Consider the following 18,333-nt stretch of genomic DNA (forward strand, 5'->3'; position numbering starts at 1 on the left):
CAGGTGATTCTCATGTTTCAAATCAACGTAAGAAATACTCATTTTCAGAACAAAAATTAGAGTAGGAGGCGTATAGACTATTTGTTTAAATTTTGACTTTCCAGCATGTTGGTAGTCTGGTATAAAGTTTGCTGGCTTCACCCTCCTGAAGAAAAAAGGAAGATAAAGAGATGTTAAAATAATCTGTATCCATCTACTTTAGGGAAAGCAGTCGGATGGTGTGATTTCACTCAAAGTAGTTGGAGTATTGTAAAAGTGATGAGTAGAAGGAAAACTTAGAAATGTTTGTTTATTCATTGACCAGGAAAGGGAAAAAGAATGCAGTTTTATGGATTGTATTGTATGCCCCAGTTACAGTTCTAGGCATTGAATGGCAGATGAAATAAGGCTAGTCAAAACTAGAGATGTGTGCTCAAAATTTGTCATTATCTCTTGTCAAGGTTATAGACTGTCCTTATGTCATCTTGCACCGGTATTGAATTTCAGCAGACCAAATTTTGAAAGTTTTTAGAACTGCCAAGGGTAATTGAGATAAATCTGTGGAGAGAAAAGAAGTTGGGGGAAGATGAAAAGTGCTGATAGATAGTTAACTTAGTAAACTGTAAGCCTAAGGGTTACATATGCCATCTAGCAGTAAGAAAGAAGCCTGATAAAAAGAAATGAAATTTGATACCAGTCTTTGTCCTAGAAGGTAAATGATTATATAAGAAAGACGGGCATATGGATGGTTAAATGTAACTGTTGCAGATACTTACTGGAAGTTTCAAGCAATATAATTTGCAGAATTAAACAAAAAGAAATGGGAGGACTTAAAGTAACATTAGAGCATAAAATAACTCTTAGGAAAAGGTTCTAAGAACAATATGAATATAAGTCAGTAAAAAGAATGACTCAAATTCTGGATATACAGGCTTGCTTGTACTGTTTGTGGGACCTTTTGCACATTCTGAATTTTATAATAGTCTCTGATCAGATTTATTTTCCATGAATCAGGTGTGATTCTTTTCATGCAGAAACTGCAAATATATAAAGGGATACCATAACAATAATTTACAACATTAAAACTTAGAATGTGTTACTTAATATGCAATATCCCCTAGATTAAATAGCCAGGTCTTCATCAGGCTTCTGATTTGTGTGTTTACAGTCATTCAGATATGAAAAATCTACATTTGAGTATAGACAGCTGCACTTGAAAAAGCGTTTGAATAGCTGCATAGCTAATTAGCTGATGCAATTATGTGGGCATATTTTGTATATACAAATAAGGAGGTGGTGAAAATGTAACCTTAAATATAATTTATTTTTGTCACTGACTGTTTTGGTAATTAAAAAAGCTATTAGTCATTGCTTATTGAAAGTGTCAGGAAAATTTCATTTGTTGCCCACATATTCTCTGTGTGGTAATAGTAACTCACCAGCCCTGTTGTGTTAGAGCATACAGCAGTAAGCGAGGATGGAGAGCAGAGCAGATGACATCGGCGCACAGAGCAGTATGTGAAAAGGCAGGGTGAACCTCAACTTCTGAAAGAAGTACCAAAGAAAAGTTTGCCATGTGAAAAGGTGATTTAAGCATTGTTTCAAAAATCAATTTCAAGGCCTGTGGGGATGAGATCACAGTATCTTTGAAAGCAGGACTTGGGTAAATAGATGACAAATTACTGTTTCCAAAACCCAGCTTCAGTAATCCATATGCAGTCAACTTTTGACTTTGCAGCTTAGATTTGATGGCTAGAAATAATTGGGATGAAGTTCTGCAGCAGATAAAATTGCAGGTCAGTTTTTTAGAACATATGACCACGTGATAGGTGATTTATATATGCTATACCGCATAAATGGAATTATGCATGTCTCTGTGGAAGAGAAAATGGACCTGGTAATGAGGAGCTGGAACTGATACATGGTGAGTTGATACTGTGAGACATTTATTTGGGGTGAAAGGGTCCATAAAAAGAAGAAAAGTATGTTGCTGTAGCGGAGAATAACTTGGAGAGAGAGTAAAGAAACTACTTAAAAGGAGATTTGCCAGATTATGAGAAGTAAGAAAAGATACCACAAGTGACTCCTTTGCCTTTTCATTATTAAGAACGTAGCAGAAAGGAGGATAATAGATGAAGGTGGTAGCAAAAGTGCTTTAGTAAAAGTGGAGCTCAAGATTTGGTTGAGGGGAGTGAGCATGAAACACTGACAGGCATGTAAGAGCGGATGTCCATAAGGGAGGAGCTCAGCAACAACTGTGACACATCCAGGAGAATTTGGAATTAAAATGTCTGTAACATCTATAAAATTCCTCCCTGCTGTCTGTTTGGGACGGCTTGGCTGTGGGGGTAGTGGAACTTTCACTGCTTCTGTCTTCTTGGGTGGAAATAAAGGTGTTTAGGACTGTGAGATGGGGTGGAAATGCGAATTACATGTCCGTTCTCTCACCTTGTCTCCATCTGATCCCTACAATTTTGGACTCGGTGTTCAGGAAGGCTCCTTTGTAGCAGTCTCTAATTCTCTGCTTTCTCTTCTTCCTCTCATTCGGTGGAACCACACAGGATCCAGTAGGTCTGCTGGAGCTGAGGAAGTGCTGGCTTTCTGTGTGTAAAGTAACCACCAGTTTGAAATTCTTAACAAGTTTACATAAAAAAAGAGAGAGGACGTTCTACGCCATTCTGTATCCAGAGTTAAATCAAGCCTTCTTAATTTAGATGGAAGTAGGCTGTCCATATTGCAAGACTGCATCTACAGTTTGGGCATCTTTATTAGCTGTGTATTTATAACATGACAGTGTGACAAACACACAATATCCAGGCATTCTGAAATAGCTACCAGTTAATGCTCATATGATGCCTGTACATACATTATGAAAAAGGTCTTGCTTTACTGTCATGGACTGGTGAATTCAATGACCCTGATTTTCCTTTTACTGTAACAAATTCCCAGTTGTTTTAAGTCAGTGGGAATGCAGAGTATATATAAAACAGAGGAAAGAGGTCAAAAGCATGAGAATCTAGCATATGTATTACAGAAAGGGATATCTAGGTGATTTTCTTACTTATTTTTTATAGCTGGGCTTTGGTTTTTTATAAACGTAATGCATAGTAGGATTTCTAGGGTTTGGAGGAAACTGACATTTATGTGTTGTGATTGCCCGAGAATGCAGTTTTGTTTAAAATCCTTCTGTCTCACTTTACCAGTCCAGGATCAGGAAGGCTATTTACTATGTTTAGACAACAAGTTTATCCAGAAGCAGAAGCGGTAACACTGACTGACATTGTTTGACCTTTTCACTGGCTTCTCTTTTGCCGTTTGGCTCTCCTGTGTGTGTACGTGTTGTAGAAGGGACATGCGAGTACTCTGAAAAGAAAACCACAGCCCTTTTCTTACTCAAGGACCATTAGGTTTTCCATAATGCCGTTGTGTGACCATGGTATCTCCCCTCCAAAAATAAGGAATAATGTGCTCTGTTTTTCAACTTAGACACGCATTCATAATTATAAATATGCACGTACATTATTTCCAGCTGATTCCCATCACAAGTACCTTTGTATGAGCAGACACCTGATCAAGCAATGGACATCGGAAATTTGCATGCACAGGCTGGGTACATGCAAAACCAGTATCTGCAGTCATCACATTTAACTTGAGAATTAAGGAGTTACGCTTCATAATACAGAGTGTTGAATGTGTTCAGCTTGGATAAAACAGGAAGTATTTAGTAATAAATACAGCTGCCTAACATGAATCTTATGGAAAGCTTCTTCCAGAATAGTGCCTACCTTTAATTACAGAACATTTCAGGTTCACATGCACCACAACATGGTAGAAATCCATTGATTTTTTTTTAACAGCACTTCTGCTGTTTCAGTGAGTATCTTATCTCCATGGAGAAATCAGTTGATACGCAGTGCTGACTTTTGATGTAAGAGTGCCATACTTTAAAAAATTATGAATATGGAGGATCTTTTGGTGCTGCCAAGAAATTAAAAATAAATCCCCAAAGGCTCTCTGCAGAGATTTTCAAAGGACCTAAGGGACCCTGCTTACCTAGGGCAGTTTTGGTTGCCCAAAGACGGGCATCTAGTGCTCTTTTAGATGTACTAGCACACCTTGCTTGACATTCGGCTGTTGCTGTTGTGTCACATCTGTGACCCTCAGATACCCCAGGGTGTCTCAGATTGCACTAGGTGCCTTTGTGCAGGCACCAGATTCAATCTCCTCGTTTCCACTGGAAGCCAGTGAGAGCTGATGGCTGATTCAACCCTTGGTGCTTCCTGGGCCTGCACTCTTGAGGGCTGAGCTTGGAGACCCACAAGCATTTCATGTCTCAGATCTCATGTCTGTCATTCCCTGCCTGTTCAGGGGAATATATATATGTCTGTATATACATACATAGATATGCGTGTATGGGATATTTATAGGGGGAAAATAGAAAATTTTATAGGGGAGTGTTTACATACGTTTATATATATTTAAGCGTGGACTTAGCACCAGTTGTGGATTTAGTTGGTAGTGGTTTTCTTGGGTGGTACAGCAGACTAGGGTCCTGGTTCTGAGAAAGGCAGAGAGCTTCTTACAAGCTGCTTGGCACTTCCTAACTTACATGAAAAGTGGGGGATTCAGCATATGCTTGGATTAGGCTCTAAAATAATGAAGTATCTGCTTTATACCATACTTGTCTCTTTTCAGAGCGTTTTATCCTTCACTCCTCTTCCTTCACAGTGTTTCAGGAAATTACATATTTCTTTTTGATTTATTAGTTGCTGTAAGCATAACACCACCAAGTGATCTTAGTTCATTATCTTATTTTATCTGAAAACAGTACAATTTACATTTCTTAGTTGACCACAAGAGGTTTAGCTAAGTGCTTTCTCTCTCCCACTCTCTTTCTGTAAACCCATCTGTGTTTGCTCATGTCTCATATTTATTTCACACTTTGTTTCCCTTCTAGATCATGAAGCTATCCTTTACAGCCACAAAAACATCCCTATAATGACTACAGAGACACAGAAATTTATATTATGAACGGACTCACTGTATAGCGTTGATAGGATCTTTCCTGCTGATCGGTTCTGTCTGGCAAGCCTTCCCAGGGGTCCTGTCTGCTCCAGTCCCTCAAAAGCCTGAGGAATGACCTCTCTAGGAGATGGCTTCTGTAGCCCTTTCCATTCCTGTTGATTCAGTTGAAGCTAGGGCTTGTGGAGTATGATTACATCCTTCAGCACAGGGTTTCTAAGACTAAATGGGGCTGCAGGTTCCTGTATAAAAGTGGGTATAAAAGGGTATAAAAGTGTTCAGCAGTCAAATACTTATTTCATGTAGTTGTATGGGATTGAATTTGGAGAGCAAATATTCTTGTTGGGAAGGAGACTGAATGAACTGGAGAGAAGCTGCTTGATCAGAGCTTAAGCTAAATGGTTCTGTGTCAGAGTGAGCTACTGAGACTGAATGCATTAAATAAAATGAGGTCATTTAAAGTGTAAAATAAATAATACAAAAGAATTATGCAGTACAAATCAGATTACATGCTTTCCTTTCAAGCATCCTCATTAAGTAGCTATTAGCTACTTATTTACTGATGTTTATTCAGATTTTTAGATGCTGATATCCATGTTTACTTGATAAGCAAGCAAATGGGATATGAGTTCATATTTTATGAGATGTTATTTATTGAAAATTTTTGGGAGGAGAGAATGAAAGTTATTTTTGTGCATGTTTCTTCAATGGCTCTTTTGTGTTAACAGTAGAGGTTGGTTGTTAGCAACAAAATAATGAAGTTTTGTTTGGAAGTAATGCCTCAGGATAAGTAAAATTGAGGTAGCTAAATCCGGGGTGTTCTGTGTATTGCATGATACAATTATCACAGAGCTGTTGAGCACATAAGCCTTGTGCCTTAGAAACACTTCTACTTGGTGCTGTCACTATGGAGGGAGAGGAAGGGGTCCTTGTAGAGACCAGTCTCCTTAGCAGGCAGGACATACCAGATATTTACCGAAGTACGGACTTGAAGCTGAGCTGGAGCCTCACTTTTTATTAGTACCTATGAAACTCCACTATCTTTCTCATTTAGACAAACATCAAGCTTTTCTTCCCAGACTATGCCAGTAATGCGGTGCACAAGCAACTGTGACCTGGTAAGTTAGACCAGCTTATTCAAGTGCAGAGCACCTTCTAGGGAGCCTCCTTTGGCAGTCAGGAAGCGCAATCTGAAAGAAGAAGAGGTGCAAAATCATTCCTACACTTGGCAGTCTCTGGCTTCTTTGAGAGCTTGTTAGAGCTTCTGGCAACGCAAGAAAATTAGAGCAGATTTCCACTGCTGAAAGTGAAAGAGTCATGCGTATCCTCTTAGCTGCATAATGAACTGGCTAGCTACTATGCTGGTGTAGGAGCTAAAGGTAGAATGAAGAAGCAGCAAGCATCCTGGAGTTGCAGAGTGGGAAGAGGGAATTTACAGAAGCAACTTCCTCAGCTCCACTGGCGTAGATCACCATCTTGGTCACCTTCCTCTTTTCCATTGGTAATGGAGTTGCCACAGGCTCGTTCCCCTTTATAGATCTAGTTGTGAACAAGGTCGTCAGGGCAGGCACTTGGCGTGACAGTTCTGCACAGATATCTAGCGTAATCCAGATGCAGGGTAAACTAGGTTGTGTGGTTATATTACTCCTGATGATGTAAAGCCTGTTTGTGTGTCTGCACAGCACCACATAATTAGCCCATCTCTGCAGAGCTATGAGGTATGAACGTTGCAGTGGGAAGTTAGAACCAAGTGAAAAAGCCACTCAACTGGCAACCCTGAACCAGCTGTGGATGCTGTAGTGAAGTCTTAAACACCTCCTGAATGAAGCCCTCGGGTTAATTACCTCCCAATTTTCTGGTTTTAACTCATGAGCGCCACAGACAGTGCAGCTCATGGAACCTTCCTCAGTTTGCCCAAGGCTGGGCAATTAACTGAAGTAGCTTCAAATTCCTGGTCGCCTTTCTGATGGTAATAATATTTAAGGCATGACAACATAGGGGAAGAAACCAGCAACTTCAGAGTGTGCCAGAGATACGGGGATCTGGCAGAGTGATTTATTGTTTGTAGCACTTGCAGAATAATGTATGCTTTATGAGTAACAACATGTCCTTTTGCAGCATGAAAATAACTGCTCAGAAACAAAACCCTGTCAATAGTAGTGATGCTGTAAAATTAACTCCATAGCTGTATTTTATCCCAGTGTTTCTGTGTATCTGCTGGTATTGCAAATAGAACGATGGTAAGCAATCTTGCAGAAGCTGAAGGAGCTCTGAACAGAAGAGAGCTTTCTCATGGAGAGCATGAATTGCTAGCCCAATTGCAAAAAAACAATTAGTAAATAAATAACCACCTAGAGCATCACTCAAAGGCCTGGGCTGCTTGATGTTATTTTCTTACCCGCTTTCATTGCCCCAAGAGCTCACATCATTCAGTGGTTCATATAAACCTCCTGCGTCACAAACCTCTGGACAGGAGGGACTATTGTTAGGATTGGGCTTCTCACGTTTCTGTCACTGAAGCAGTTCTCTGGAAATGTCATATCAGAATATTTGTTCATGACTTCTGGTCTACCTATGTTCTTCAGCAAGACATCAGTAAAGTATTTTCATCTATTGCTCACAAGATTAATTAGCCGTCAGCCTACCTCTTGTATCTGTTCCAGCATTTTTTGAAAGGGAGGGTGATTTTTTGAAGGATTCAGGATGATTGTAGAAGATATTGCATATAACTGGATCAGTCATATTTGATTTTAAAGCCATCACGGAATCCGTTCATTCCCAATGCATTGCATAGATAAGTCCATTGAAAGTACAAATTTATAGAGAACAAGGTATTAAAAATGCTAACACATTGCTCTGTGAGCTGACTGGAATTATTGCATTAGAAAAAGTGCAAAGTTTTCTAATCCTTTTCATTCATTATTAAAGACTAAAACTGAATTCCGATAACATTGTGAGATGATCCTTTAAGTGAGCAAGTGTGTTTAGTGAATTTAAGTGTTTCTCTACTGAATACAGCAATGGCAGTTCTGTGTAGGGGGAAGTGGATTGCTGGTGAGAGAAATTACAGATGCCTTAGACTATTTTAGGTCATCAGCAGGGCAAGAATGGGAAATGCATCTGTAATCCCAAACTGCGAAAGGCTTCTGCTATCACCTGTTTGAGGGAAAAAATCCAAACCATCTCCTGCCTTTGGAGGAGCCAAAGTGTCAGTGCTCCCACCCAGAAGCTATGGCTTTGTCCTGTCAGCTTTTGTTGGGAAGGCTGATGTTGCCACCACAGACATCTGTCTAAGAGGAATTCAGAATAGAAGATGTCATGAAATGGACATTTCAAAACATAATTTTGTGTTAAAATTAATATAAATACGTGAGGAGTACTTTGCTAGTTATATTATTAATTTTCATATTTATTTCAGCAATTTTTTTTTTTAATTTGCTTCAAGCTACTGCAGTATTTTCAGTTCACCACACCTGAAAGCTGCAAAATGTAGATGTTCCTGGGTAAAGATTGCACAGAATAGAAGTGGAGGGCTCTGGGAGCTTCCCACTCCAGGCAGGGTAGCTTGTTCATTGTGAAAATGCAACTTGTGTACAGGACAAGATCTGGAGCGCCTCCTCATTTAAAAGCATTTCTGGAGGACAGGATTCTTGAATTCTGCCCACAGAGGGTAGAACTGGCAATGCTCACTGCATCAAGCAACAGTTATTAGCCATTTCTCATTATTCCCGGTGCTCAGTGTGTGGCATCATGCTATAGAGTTAAGAACCCCCCTCCAGTTAAAGGTACCCTCCCTCCTCCAAGGGCTCTGAAACTGCAGCCTTATTTATCTCACACTAGAAAATGCGTGCGTCCCTGCGAGTATGGGTAGGGTTATTGGGACAAACAAGGCAGAACTATCAGCGAGCTCTGGAGGCAGAGATGTTTAATCCCAGATTTTTTTGATGTTGACAAGATTCAGCTAGTGTGCATATTCAGTGTATGAGCATACAGGTCTTGAGGTTAAAATAATGATTTGGTAGTGTATTGATGGTTTCAACTGCTTGAAATTTTATTCGCCTAGTACGTGGGGTCAGTTACCTCAAAGGGCAGTGCTGATATTTACAAACAACTTTGCTCCTCTTACAGGTGTGTGCCTATTTCAGTGAAGGGAACTGACCATCCTAAGCAATAAAAGACTAGCAGAGCCTGCAAAGATCAGGCAGAAAAGTCTCTCCCTGTAGAATTATTATTACTTAGAATAAAAAAACAGAGCACCATTTTCAAACCATGTTTTGTTTAGCTGTGTTAACCCTCACGTGTTTGTAAAACGTGCTTTCATCATCAGTTCGTATTTCCTGAATATCTGAACAGAGACACCAGATATGCACAAAGCAAGTGATGGCCTAAAGTGAACAGACTTTAGACCAGGGACTATACTTTAACCAGAGATTAGATTGCACATGGAGCTTTGTTTGATCCAGTTCCTGTTAACTGCAAGCATGGATTAAGTATACAGTCTTAAGAGTCTAAAATGAAAAGGTGTTCTATGCAATGATGTTAATAATTAACTGAAATCATGTTGAATTCAAGGGTAGACTTGTGTTTAAAGAGAGATGAGAATTTTTTTGAGGTCAATGCACAATTGTCTTATGAAACATGTGAAAGCAAGAATGTCATCTGCAAAAGAACAATGAAGATGCATAAAATCCGGTGTTAATTAATTAAAGCTAACAAAAAAGGATTTAATGTATACAATTTATATTCTCTGCAAAGGATTTCATGTAGATGTTAAAAATCCTAGATCTACATCTAAAACCTATGAGCACTTGATAAAAGCGTTTATTCATAGATTTATAGGATCACTTAGGTTGGAAAAGACCTTTAAGATCATTGAGTCCACCCATAAACGTAACACTGCCAAGTCCACCACTAAACCATATCCCTAAGAGCCATGTCTACAAGACCTCTAGGGATGGTGACTCAACCACTTCCCTGGGCAGCCTGTTCCAGTGTTTGACAACCCTTTCAGTGAAGATATTTTTCCTAATATCCAGTCTAAACCTCCCTTGATGCATCTTGAGGCCATTTCCTCTCATCCTATCATATTCAAACATGTATGTCTGACAACCATTCATACAAACCTGTGAACGGCCCCAAAAGAGATATAAGGGCAGGTGCACCCATCCATTTATTAGGAAAACTGCTTCAGTAAATATTGTTGATCATCCAAATGTGAAACTGGGCCAAGAGTGGCATCACACAGTCAAACCTTATTTCCAGTCAGAAATCTAGTTGCTACATTTTGTACTAAATCAAGCATATTAATCATCTGGGTGGGAAGCTGCTAAGTATAGAATTGCAAAAATCAGTATGATAAATCAGAAATAAAAGATACTGGTATCAGTGTTATAGAGGGAGCAGAGCTCATGCTAAAAACTGGTTTTCCCCCCTGCAGTGATCTGCAGATCCACCGGAACACCTGAATGATAATTCTGTGATTTGCAAAGACACCATAACTCATTTGGTTTTTCACGCTTCCAGAATTTTGGCAACAGAAATGAGACAATCTGTTTAATTTCCTGGGTGAGAGGGATAAACAATGCTGTTTTAACATACTACACAGTCTGTCACTTTTGCATTTGATAGTGCCATTCACATTGTACCTTGGGCCAGCTGTGGGCATGTGGTCATGACTGGAGCAGATATTTTAAAAACTGGATTTTGATGATTGGTTATTCTGAAATACAGCAACCTGAGGAGAGGGAAAGAAATATTTCAGATTGGCAACCAACACCGTCATGAGTAGCGAAGTTTAGTACCTTACCTGAGTCTCTTAGACTGGTTGATTAAACAGGATACTGAAAGGATTAATTGTTAAGGCTCCTAAAATAAACTTGTGTATGATTCATGGAAGGATGGAAACTTCACCATCTAGTGGCTTCCATTCGGGGTCAAAGATACCCTATTAGCAAGGTTCAATCACTGACCAAGCAAGTGCAGACAGAACACATTTTAATTTTAGGCTCTTGAGACTGTATACTTAATCCACAGTTGCAGTTAACAGGAACTGGATCAAACAAATCTCTGCATGCAATCTAACCTGCTCAGATGCTGGGAAGTATAGCTCCTCATCCGACGTCTGTTCACTTTAGCCCATCACTCACTCTGTGCATATCTGGTGTCTCTGTTCAGATATTCACGAAATATGAACTGAGGATGAAAGCACATTTTAGGAACATGTTTTTCTTGTAACCAAATGAGGGTTAATACATCTAAACAAATAAAATGTGGTTTGAACATGATGCTCTGTTCTTATTGTAAGTAATAATAATTCTATGAGGAAGATCTTTTCTGCCTAATCCTTGTAGGATCTGCCTAAACCTTTCAGGCTCTGCTAATTTTTTATTGCTTGGGATACAGATAGATCCATTTAGTGAAATGCACTGTGAAAGCACTCTGTGTTTTAGGACATTTGTGAAATCTTGAAGCTCACTAGCCTGAACAGAATTCTGTAATTCAGGGGAGAATGGAAAAGCAAGCAGTGCTTCCTCTGTCTGTCCTTTAGCACAGCTGCTTTTGTCTGCTGTGTAATTGAAGTGTGCAAATAGCTTCATAGAAGCAATAGTTAAATTCTGTTTAGGTTACAAAGATAAATGGGCACTGAAAGCTTGTGGAAGTGCAGAAAAGGTTTGGTTTGTTATAAAGATAAAGGTAAGGATCCCATACCTTCAGGTAGTTAGTTGGACCAAATCTCTGGTGTTTTGAAGATGTCTCAGTGTTAATACTTGCACTATACAGCTCTGGCAACTGCAGTAATACTAGATAACTCATAATCTGACTAATGGAAACAAATAGCTATGGACGCATGTTAGAATAATTAGTGTTGAGTCAAATTAATTTGATTTGTTCATTTAACAAATTGAATTGTTTCAGCTAATTACATAACGTGGCATAAATGCGATGAGGGATGCTCAGAGAAGAAAACTATTCCTTTTTTTCCTCCACTAAATTAATGAAACTAGTAAAAAAAATGTACACTCAGAGTATGCAAACAATGTCCAGCTTCACGTGCTGAATTTTGCAACCTCCATTACAGTGTGACTCTTCTTGGACTTGTTGGACTGACCAATGCAGCATCCTCCTCGTAGCCCTGAACTACTCTCTGGAGAAGCCTATCTTAGCTATTCTGCTCCACTACTACACGAGGAGCCTACCGTTCTTTGTTAGATGGGGACATCTCAGCTAGATGTGTAAGATTGCATCCCTGCCTCCTGTAACTCTGATGAAGAAATGGACAAAACTGTGGACTGTTCAAAATTCTAGTACCTTTTCAACTTCTCGGACTATTGTCTTTTTTAATCAGGAATGATGGTGGCTTAAGAGGTTAGGGATACTAAAGTTTACTGATAATAAATACAGAAATATGTAAATCCAACTTTTGGGGGTTACAGAGAAAATACTCTTTGTAAAATCAACCTGACTCCCCTTTGTCCTTTGCAGTGTATCCTTTTATAGATTATAGTAGTTTTACTCTGTTCTAATTTTCTTTTGTTGGGGCTTTTTTTCGTGAACATTTTGAGAGTGAAGCTGGCAACATGTATAGCAAACAAGTGGTATTTACATGTCTTCATGATTTTTAAAATCTAGACCCTTTTCAAAATTGCTTTCAGCACTGATTCCTTTAGAAAGCTTGCAGAAAAATTCTTTGATGTTTCTGGTTTAACAAATGTTACTTAGTCTTACTTCCATTCCTTATGAAACAACACTTCCATGACGTAAACGTAGCAAAGCAATGGGCAGCATTCAGACCCCTATTGTGCTTGGTGGGGTACAAATATGCTTAGAAAACTTGAAACAAAAATTTGAAGCAAGGTGTGAGAGAAATATTGTCCATATCTCTCTATCATGATGCGTTAACATAGATTGGAGTGCTGAGGTAGAAGGTCTTGGATCTGCATAGCTGTGGTTGACCTCTTCTCAATTTTGTGTCCAAGCTGTAGTCCCCTGTCAACCTCACTGCATACGTCTTGGTGTGTACTTTGATTCTACTTGGAGACATGTTGAATGGTTCCCTTAGCAAGAGGATTTGACTGTAGACATGACACAGTTGGAAGAGGTAGCGTAATGCAGCTTTTAAAGTTACGAGTGCTCTGTCTGCATGGAAAAGCATCAGGCCATGCAAAGGTGCCCATGTCAGGTCTAAACGTGTTAACTTGAGGGCAAGAAGCAGTAGAGTTGGGTGCTGTGGTGCCCTAACTGGACTAGCGCAACCTGCTTTTTTGTGTGGCCAGCAGGACTAAGGATGTGATCATCCCCCTGTACTCGGCACTGGTGAGGCCGTAGCTCCAATACTGTGTTCAGTTTTGGGCCCCTCGCTACAAGAAAGACATTGAGGTGCTGGAGCGTGTCCAAAGAAGGGCAACAAAGCTGGTGAAGAGTCTAGAGCACAACTCTTACGAGAAGTGGCAGAAGGAACTGGGGTTGTTTAGCCTGGAGGCTGAAGGGAGACCTTATCGCTCTCTACAACTACCTGAAAGGAAGTTGGACCAAGGTGGGTGTCAGTGTCTTCTCCTGAGTAAGAAGTGATAGGACGGGAGGAAATGGCCTCAAGTTGCACCAGGGGAGGTTTAGACTGGATATTAGGAAAAATTTCTTCACTGAAAAGGTTGTCAGGTGCTGGAACAGGCTGCCCAGGGCAGTGGTTGAGTGACCATCCCTGGAGGTATTTAAAAGACGTGCAGATGTGGCACTTAGGGATATGGTTTAGTGGTGGACTTGGCAGTGTTACGTTTACAGTTGGACTTGATGATCTTAAAGGTCTTTTTCTATTTAAATGATTCTATGATTCTATGATAATGACTGTGTAGGGAGCCATATTCATGTTCAGTGTGGACAAACTCAGAAACTAATTCCCCTGAATCAGGTGAAGAGTCTGACTTCTTGCTAAGTTTTGTCTGTTCTATTGTTTCTGTATCCTCCCAGTCTTTTTCCGTTTTATTTTTTAAATCTGTGTATTGGTTGCACTCCATCTGTTCTGTATTTTGTAAGCATCATGGACAGGTCCTCTCCTCTCTTCATGTTTCCACAGTGCCTGGCAGGTACTCATAACTGGGAGTCCAGGTTCTACTGAAATGTAGTAAGTACAAGAGTAACCTGGATCTCCTAAACCTCTTCGTCCAAAGCGTTAGCTGTAATACCAACAAATGGACAGTCATTTACATGTGTAAGCTTTACTATTAAAATAATTGTGTGTGTTGTAAATTATAAATCATGTCACAGTAAGAAATGGGAATTGCTTTGGTCCTAGGCAGCAATGTCAGGTTCCAGCACATATCTGGTTGGAAATGGCTGAACACTGCAGAATGGATTCACTGACTCAGCTCTTGTTGGACTTGAGAGAACATCTTGTGGTCATCCTAATCTATGTTTCATGTCTGTGGCTTTAAATTATAACACAATGACCTGTTCTGTTAAAGTATGTTTCATTTCACAAGGAAAAATCTTAAAACATTAATTACTATAAAAAGCCTCATGGCTTCCTGTTGCTACCATAGTACAAGTGTAAACCTTCAGTACTTTGTAATTTACAGCAGCAGTTAAAAAGAGACTGTTCACAAAATCATGGAGTAGTTGAGGTAGAAAGGGACCTCTGAAGTTCATGTAGTTTAACCCCGAATGCTCAAAGCAACATTAGCTAGAGCAAATTACAAAGGACTGTGTCCACATGGGTTTTGAACATCTCCAAGGATGGAGACTCCATGATCTCTCTTGGCATCTTGTTCCAGTGTTTGACCACCCTCATAGTACCAGTTTCTTCTGTGCAACTGCACACAGACCTCTGAATTCTTCCTGTTTGCTCCCCTGGCTGCATGCATTAGTGTGCAGGCACTTCAGAGGCCCTTAGTCATGATAATTTCCCAGAAAAGGTATGAGCGCTCTGCCCATGACACTTTCCTGTAGGCGTACCCTCATTTATGTGCATATGCTCGATATGGTCACCCTTCAGCTTTTTACTGATCACAATGTGTCTCCTGGCCATGCTACCCTGCACCCTTTGCTCCATTACTTCCTCCTCATTGTCACTATTTTAAAGCTCTCCTCACCGGGCTGGCCAGCTTGTTGGCAGGGATGCTTTTGTCTCATTTTCATTCTTATTCAAGGCAACTTGAGACGAGTGGAGCCACATGCAAAACCATATATGATTTAGATGTAACAATACTGATAAAAAGGGATGATGAAGAGTATTTGGGTAAAGAATGGTGATGGGAGCAGGCAGGGTGAAAAGGCCGTAGGCAGGGAAATAGCCCCATCTCCACTGAGAAAATAAAAAGGAGAGTATGAAGCAGTTGTATGCCTCTGACATTTAATCTTTAAAATCTTTGATGAGAAATACCTGCGTTTTAAAGATCTCAGCTGTCTGCTGTTGCCAGAATTTGGCTGAACTGGTGTGTGTGTAGACACACACATATGCATACGTAGACGGCCAAAGAAAGTACTTCTTAGTGAATAAAAATTGTTTGACTCTACTTAGAAAAGAGTCCACAATATGTATGACCCACTCTGTGTATGATCATCAAACTGAAACATTTATACAGACTTTCTCCCACAGCATTTTAAAATGATGAACAACAAATATAGAGTCAAATTCTGTCCTGTGTCCCTGCAATGGGCAGCTTATTACAGACTATGTTTTAATAGTCTTTCTTGCACCCATGTGTCAGATTAAATGGTAGAAATGCCAACTGGATGATAATGTAATATCATTTCTGGAAGTATTGGCTTTTAAAGTTAATCTTCAGTGGGATGCTTTACTGTAGGCATGTGCATACATTAGATAACCTTGGCATGCAGAGAGTATTTTAAGACCCATGTAATTTTGAAACACCCTTTAATATTCAGTGAGGGTCATGATACATTCCATGCACATAAGATCAGAAACAGACCTTCCAGGCTTATTTTACTTGTCAGGATAGATGCCACATTGGGAGCCCACAGTGTTTTCTGTTTTTCTGTAGGACAGTTAAAGTGGCACAAGAAGCTTTTCCGTGCTGTTCCACTGACATCTGAGCCTTGGTCTAGGGCAACCACCTCACAGAGATGCCAAGGAGAATAATATGTACAACTGTCCTCACATGCTTATCTTTTTAGCTGAGATCTCCAAAACAAATGCTGCCAGCTAATAATGTATACTATTATGGATTCTGGGATCTTGGAAGTGTGGGGTCAGAAAATTCACTTTAGTAACTAAACTCTGGCATCTGATGCTACCAGTACTGCCAGAATTAACCTGTTAAACCACAGGCAACACTATCCGTAACTACTTATGTTATCACTTTCTATTTATCCTGTGATGATAAAAAAAAAAAAATAAAGCTGCTTCCTTAAGCTTTATGTTTAATAAACATCATTTTATATCCATAAAATAAAAGACTAACTCTCTGTAATTCAGAGGTTTTGTTGTAAACAATACACTTACAGATTTTCACACTGAGTTAACTGCTGCTTGGAAGAAGGAAGAAGCACATGTAAGATTAGATTCAAAATAATTCTGTGAAATGTATCTGGCCCCTTTATGCAACAACCTGCTACATGGGGGAGAGGAGAAAAGCACATCTTGGCCTTGATGTCAAAACACTGTAAAGGACTTTTTGCATGTTGACTTGTGTAACAAGTGAGGCATGAAAACAAAAGCATAGTGCCCTGAGTGGTGGCAGTGAATATTTTATCTTACCAACAAAAAGCAACAAGAGATTAAATCCTTAGAGCATATGCTGTGCTGACAGCACGCTCTCATTGTGACAGTAATGGTATTTGCAATCCCAGCTGCACTCAAGCCTGTGCTGTAAAAGCACCCATGTCTCAGAATGCATGTTGGTGCCTCTTACCCTTTACTGGCCCTTAGCCAGATGAAGGAGCTTTTCTCTGTTGTTCAGGTTGCCCCATATAAATGGGTGTTTAAACAATTTTTTTGCCCAAAGTGAAATTGGAGAGATTTTGGCATCATTAGTTCTTCTGAAATTTTCGTAGTGCCAAAAAGTATCTTTAGGTGACTTTTGTTTTTTTGTACGTAAACCAGCCTTTCTCTGACTTTTTTTACAAATATCCAATCTAAATGTCTTTCTAAAATTCAGTGACTGGATCCTCACAGAAATGTTGAAGCAGGAGTACCACTGCTATTGCTGTGATTCAGTTGAGTGTGGTTGGTAAGAATATTCAGAGGGTGACTCAGAGCTGTGAGTAGCAAGTATTTGCCACTTTCTCTTGGAGATTGTTTTGACTAAGTCTAATGAATTAAGAGTTAGTGAGTTAATTATGGAAAAAGGAAGATGCTGCTCTGGGAATGTGTTTGAATGTGTGTGCTCTCCGTTTTTTCCTAGCACCCGCTTCTTTGGTGTAGTCTCCAGGATGAGGCATGAGATTCAAAGGGAATTGGAGAATGTTGCTTATAAATTATGGAGTTACTGCCTCATGGTTACTGTCCTGTCATCAATAATATCAGACTATCCTTCACAACTCAGCTTTTTCTCCTGTCTTTTGTCAACTTGTAAGGTTTCTACAACTTGTAAGGCTGCCCTGCTTAAGATTCTTCCCCATCACTGCATCATTCTCAGTTCAGGTATTTTGTGTGAAGTCCCAACAGTCCTACTCCAATTTCTTGCTTCCTACTTCACATTTGAACAATTCAGGAAGTTTTAGGTGATTCACTAATGCGATTACATAGTAGCATTTCAAGACATCCTAGTACTGCTTTGGAGAGATAGTTTTGGAGAACTTAGGTGGAGAGCTCTAGAGAAAGTGAGGAAGCAATGTGGCAGGTGAAAAAATGTGTTTGGGCCACCTATGGACTGTGGTGTAGTAAAGGAGGAGTAAGTAGAAGGCACAAATTAAATCCTGGAATTATGCATAATGTGCATAATTCCTGCTCTGGTTTGTTCTTGGGTTCAGTCTCCCATTTCAGAGCTGCTGCCAAGCTGCTGGGCACCCTGTCCGCCTCCCACAGTGAAAACTGCAGCAGAGCCTCCAGCAGCTCTGGGGTCCCAGGCGAGCTCTGGTCTCTGCTCAGACCTGGGTTGCACATATCCCTACAGGAGACGTCACTAGCCTGGACAGCAGGCACCCCAGCAGGAGAACAAAAGCTTTTTTACCTTTTAGAAGTGGGGCTGTTCAGGTAGATACCCCCAGTAATAGCTTTAATGGGGTACCAGTGGCAAGCGAATCTCAGTAGCACACACTTTGCTCAGGCACCCAAACCTGCTTGAGTGCTGGCTGCAGGCTGGGTTCTCAGCCCCCACATATTCATTGCTATTGGTGAATTTAAATTGGGAATTACCAGCATTTCTGCAATCACAT

General features: G+C 40.0%; 1 protein-coding gene across 1 annotated transcript in view; it reads left to right on the forward strand.

The window, feature by feature from the left end:
- Positions 1-18,333, forward strand: part of KCNG2 (potassium voltage-gated channel modifier subfamily G member 2) — a 58,061-nt gene that overhangs the window by 13,693 nt on the left and 26,035 nt on the right. The gene's annotated exons all lie outside the window — the stretch shown is intronic.

The sequence above is a fragment of the Strix aluco genome, chromosome 1, assembly GCF_031877795.1.
Source record: "Strix aluco isolate bStrAlu1 chromosome 1, bStrAlu1.hap1, whole genome shotgun sequence".
NCBI classification, from domain to species: domain Eukaryota; kingdom Metazoa; phylum Chordata; class Aves; order Strigiformes; family Strigidae; genus Strix; species Strix aluco.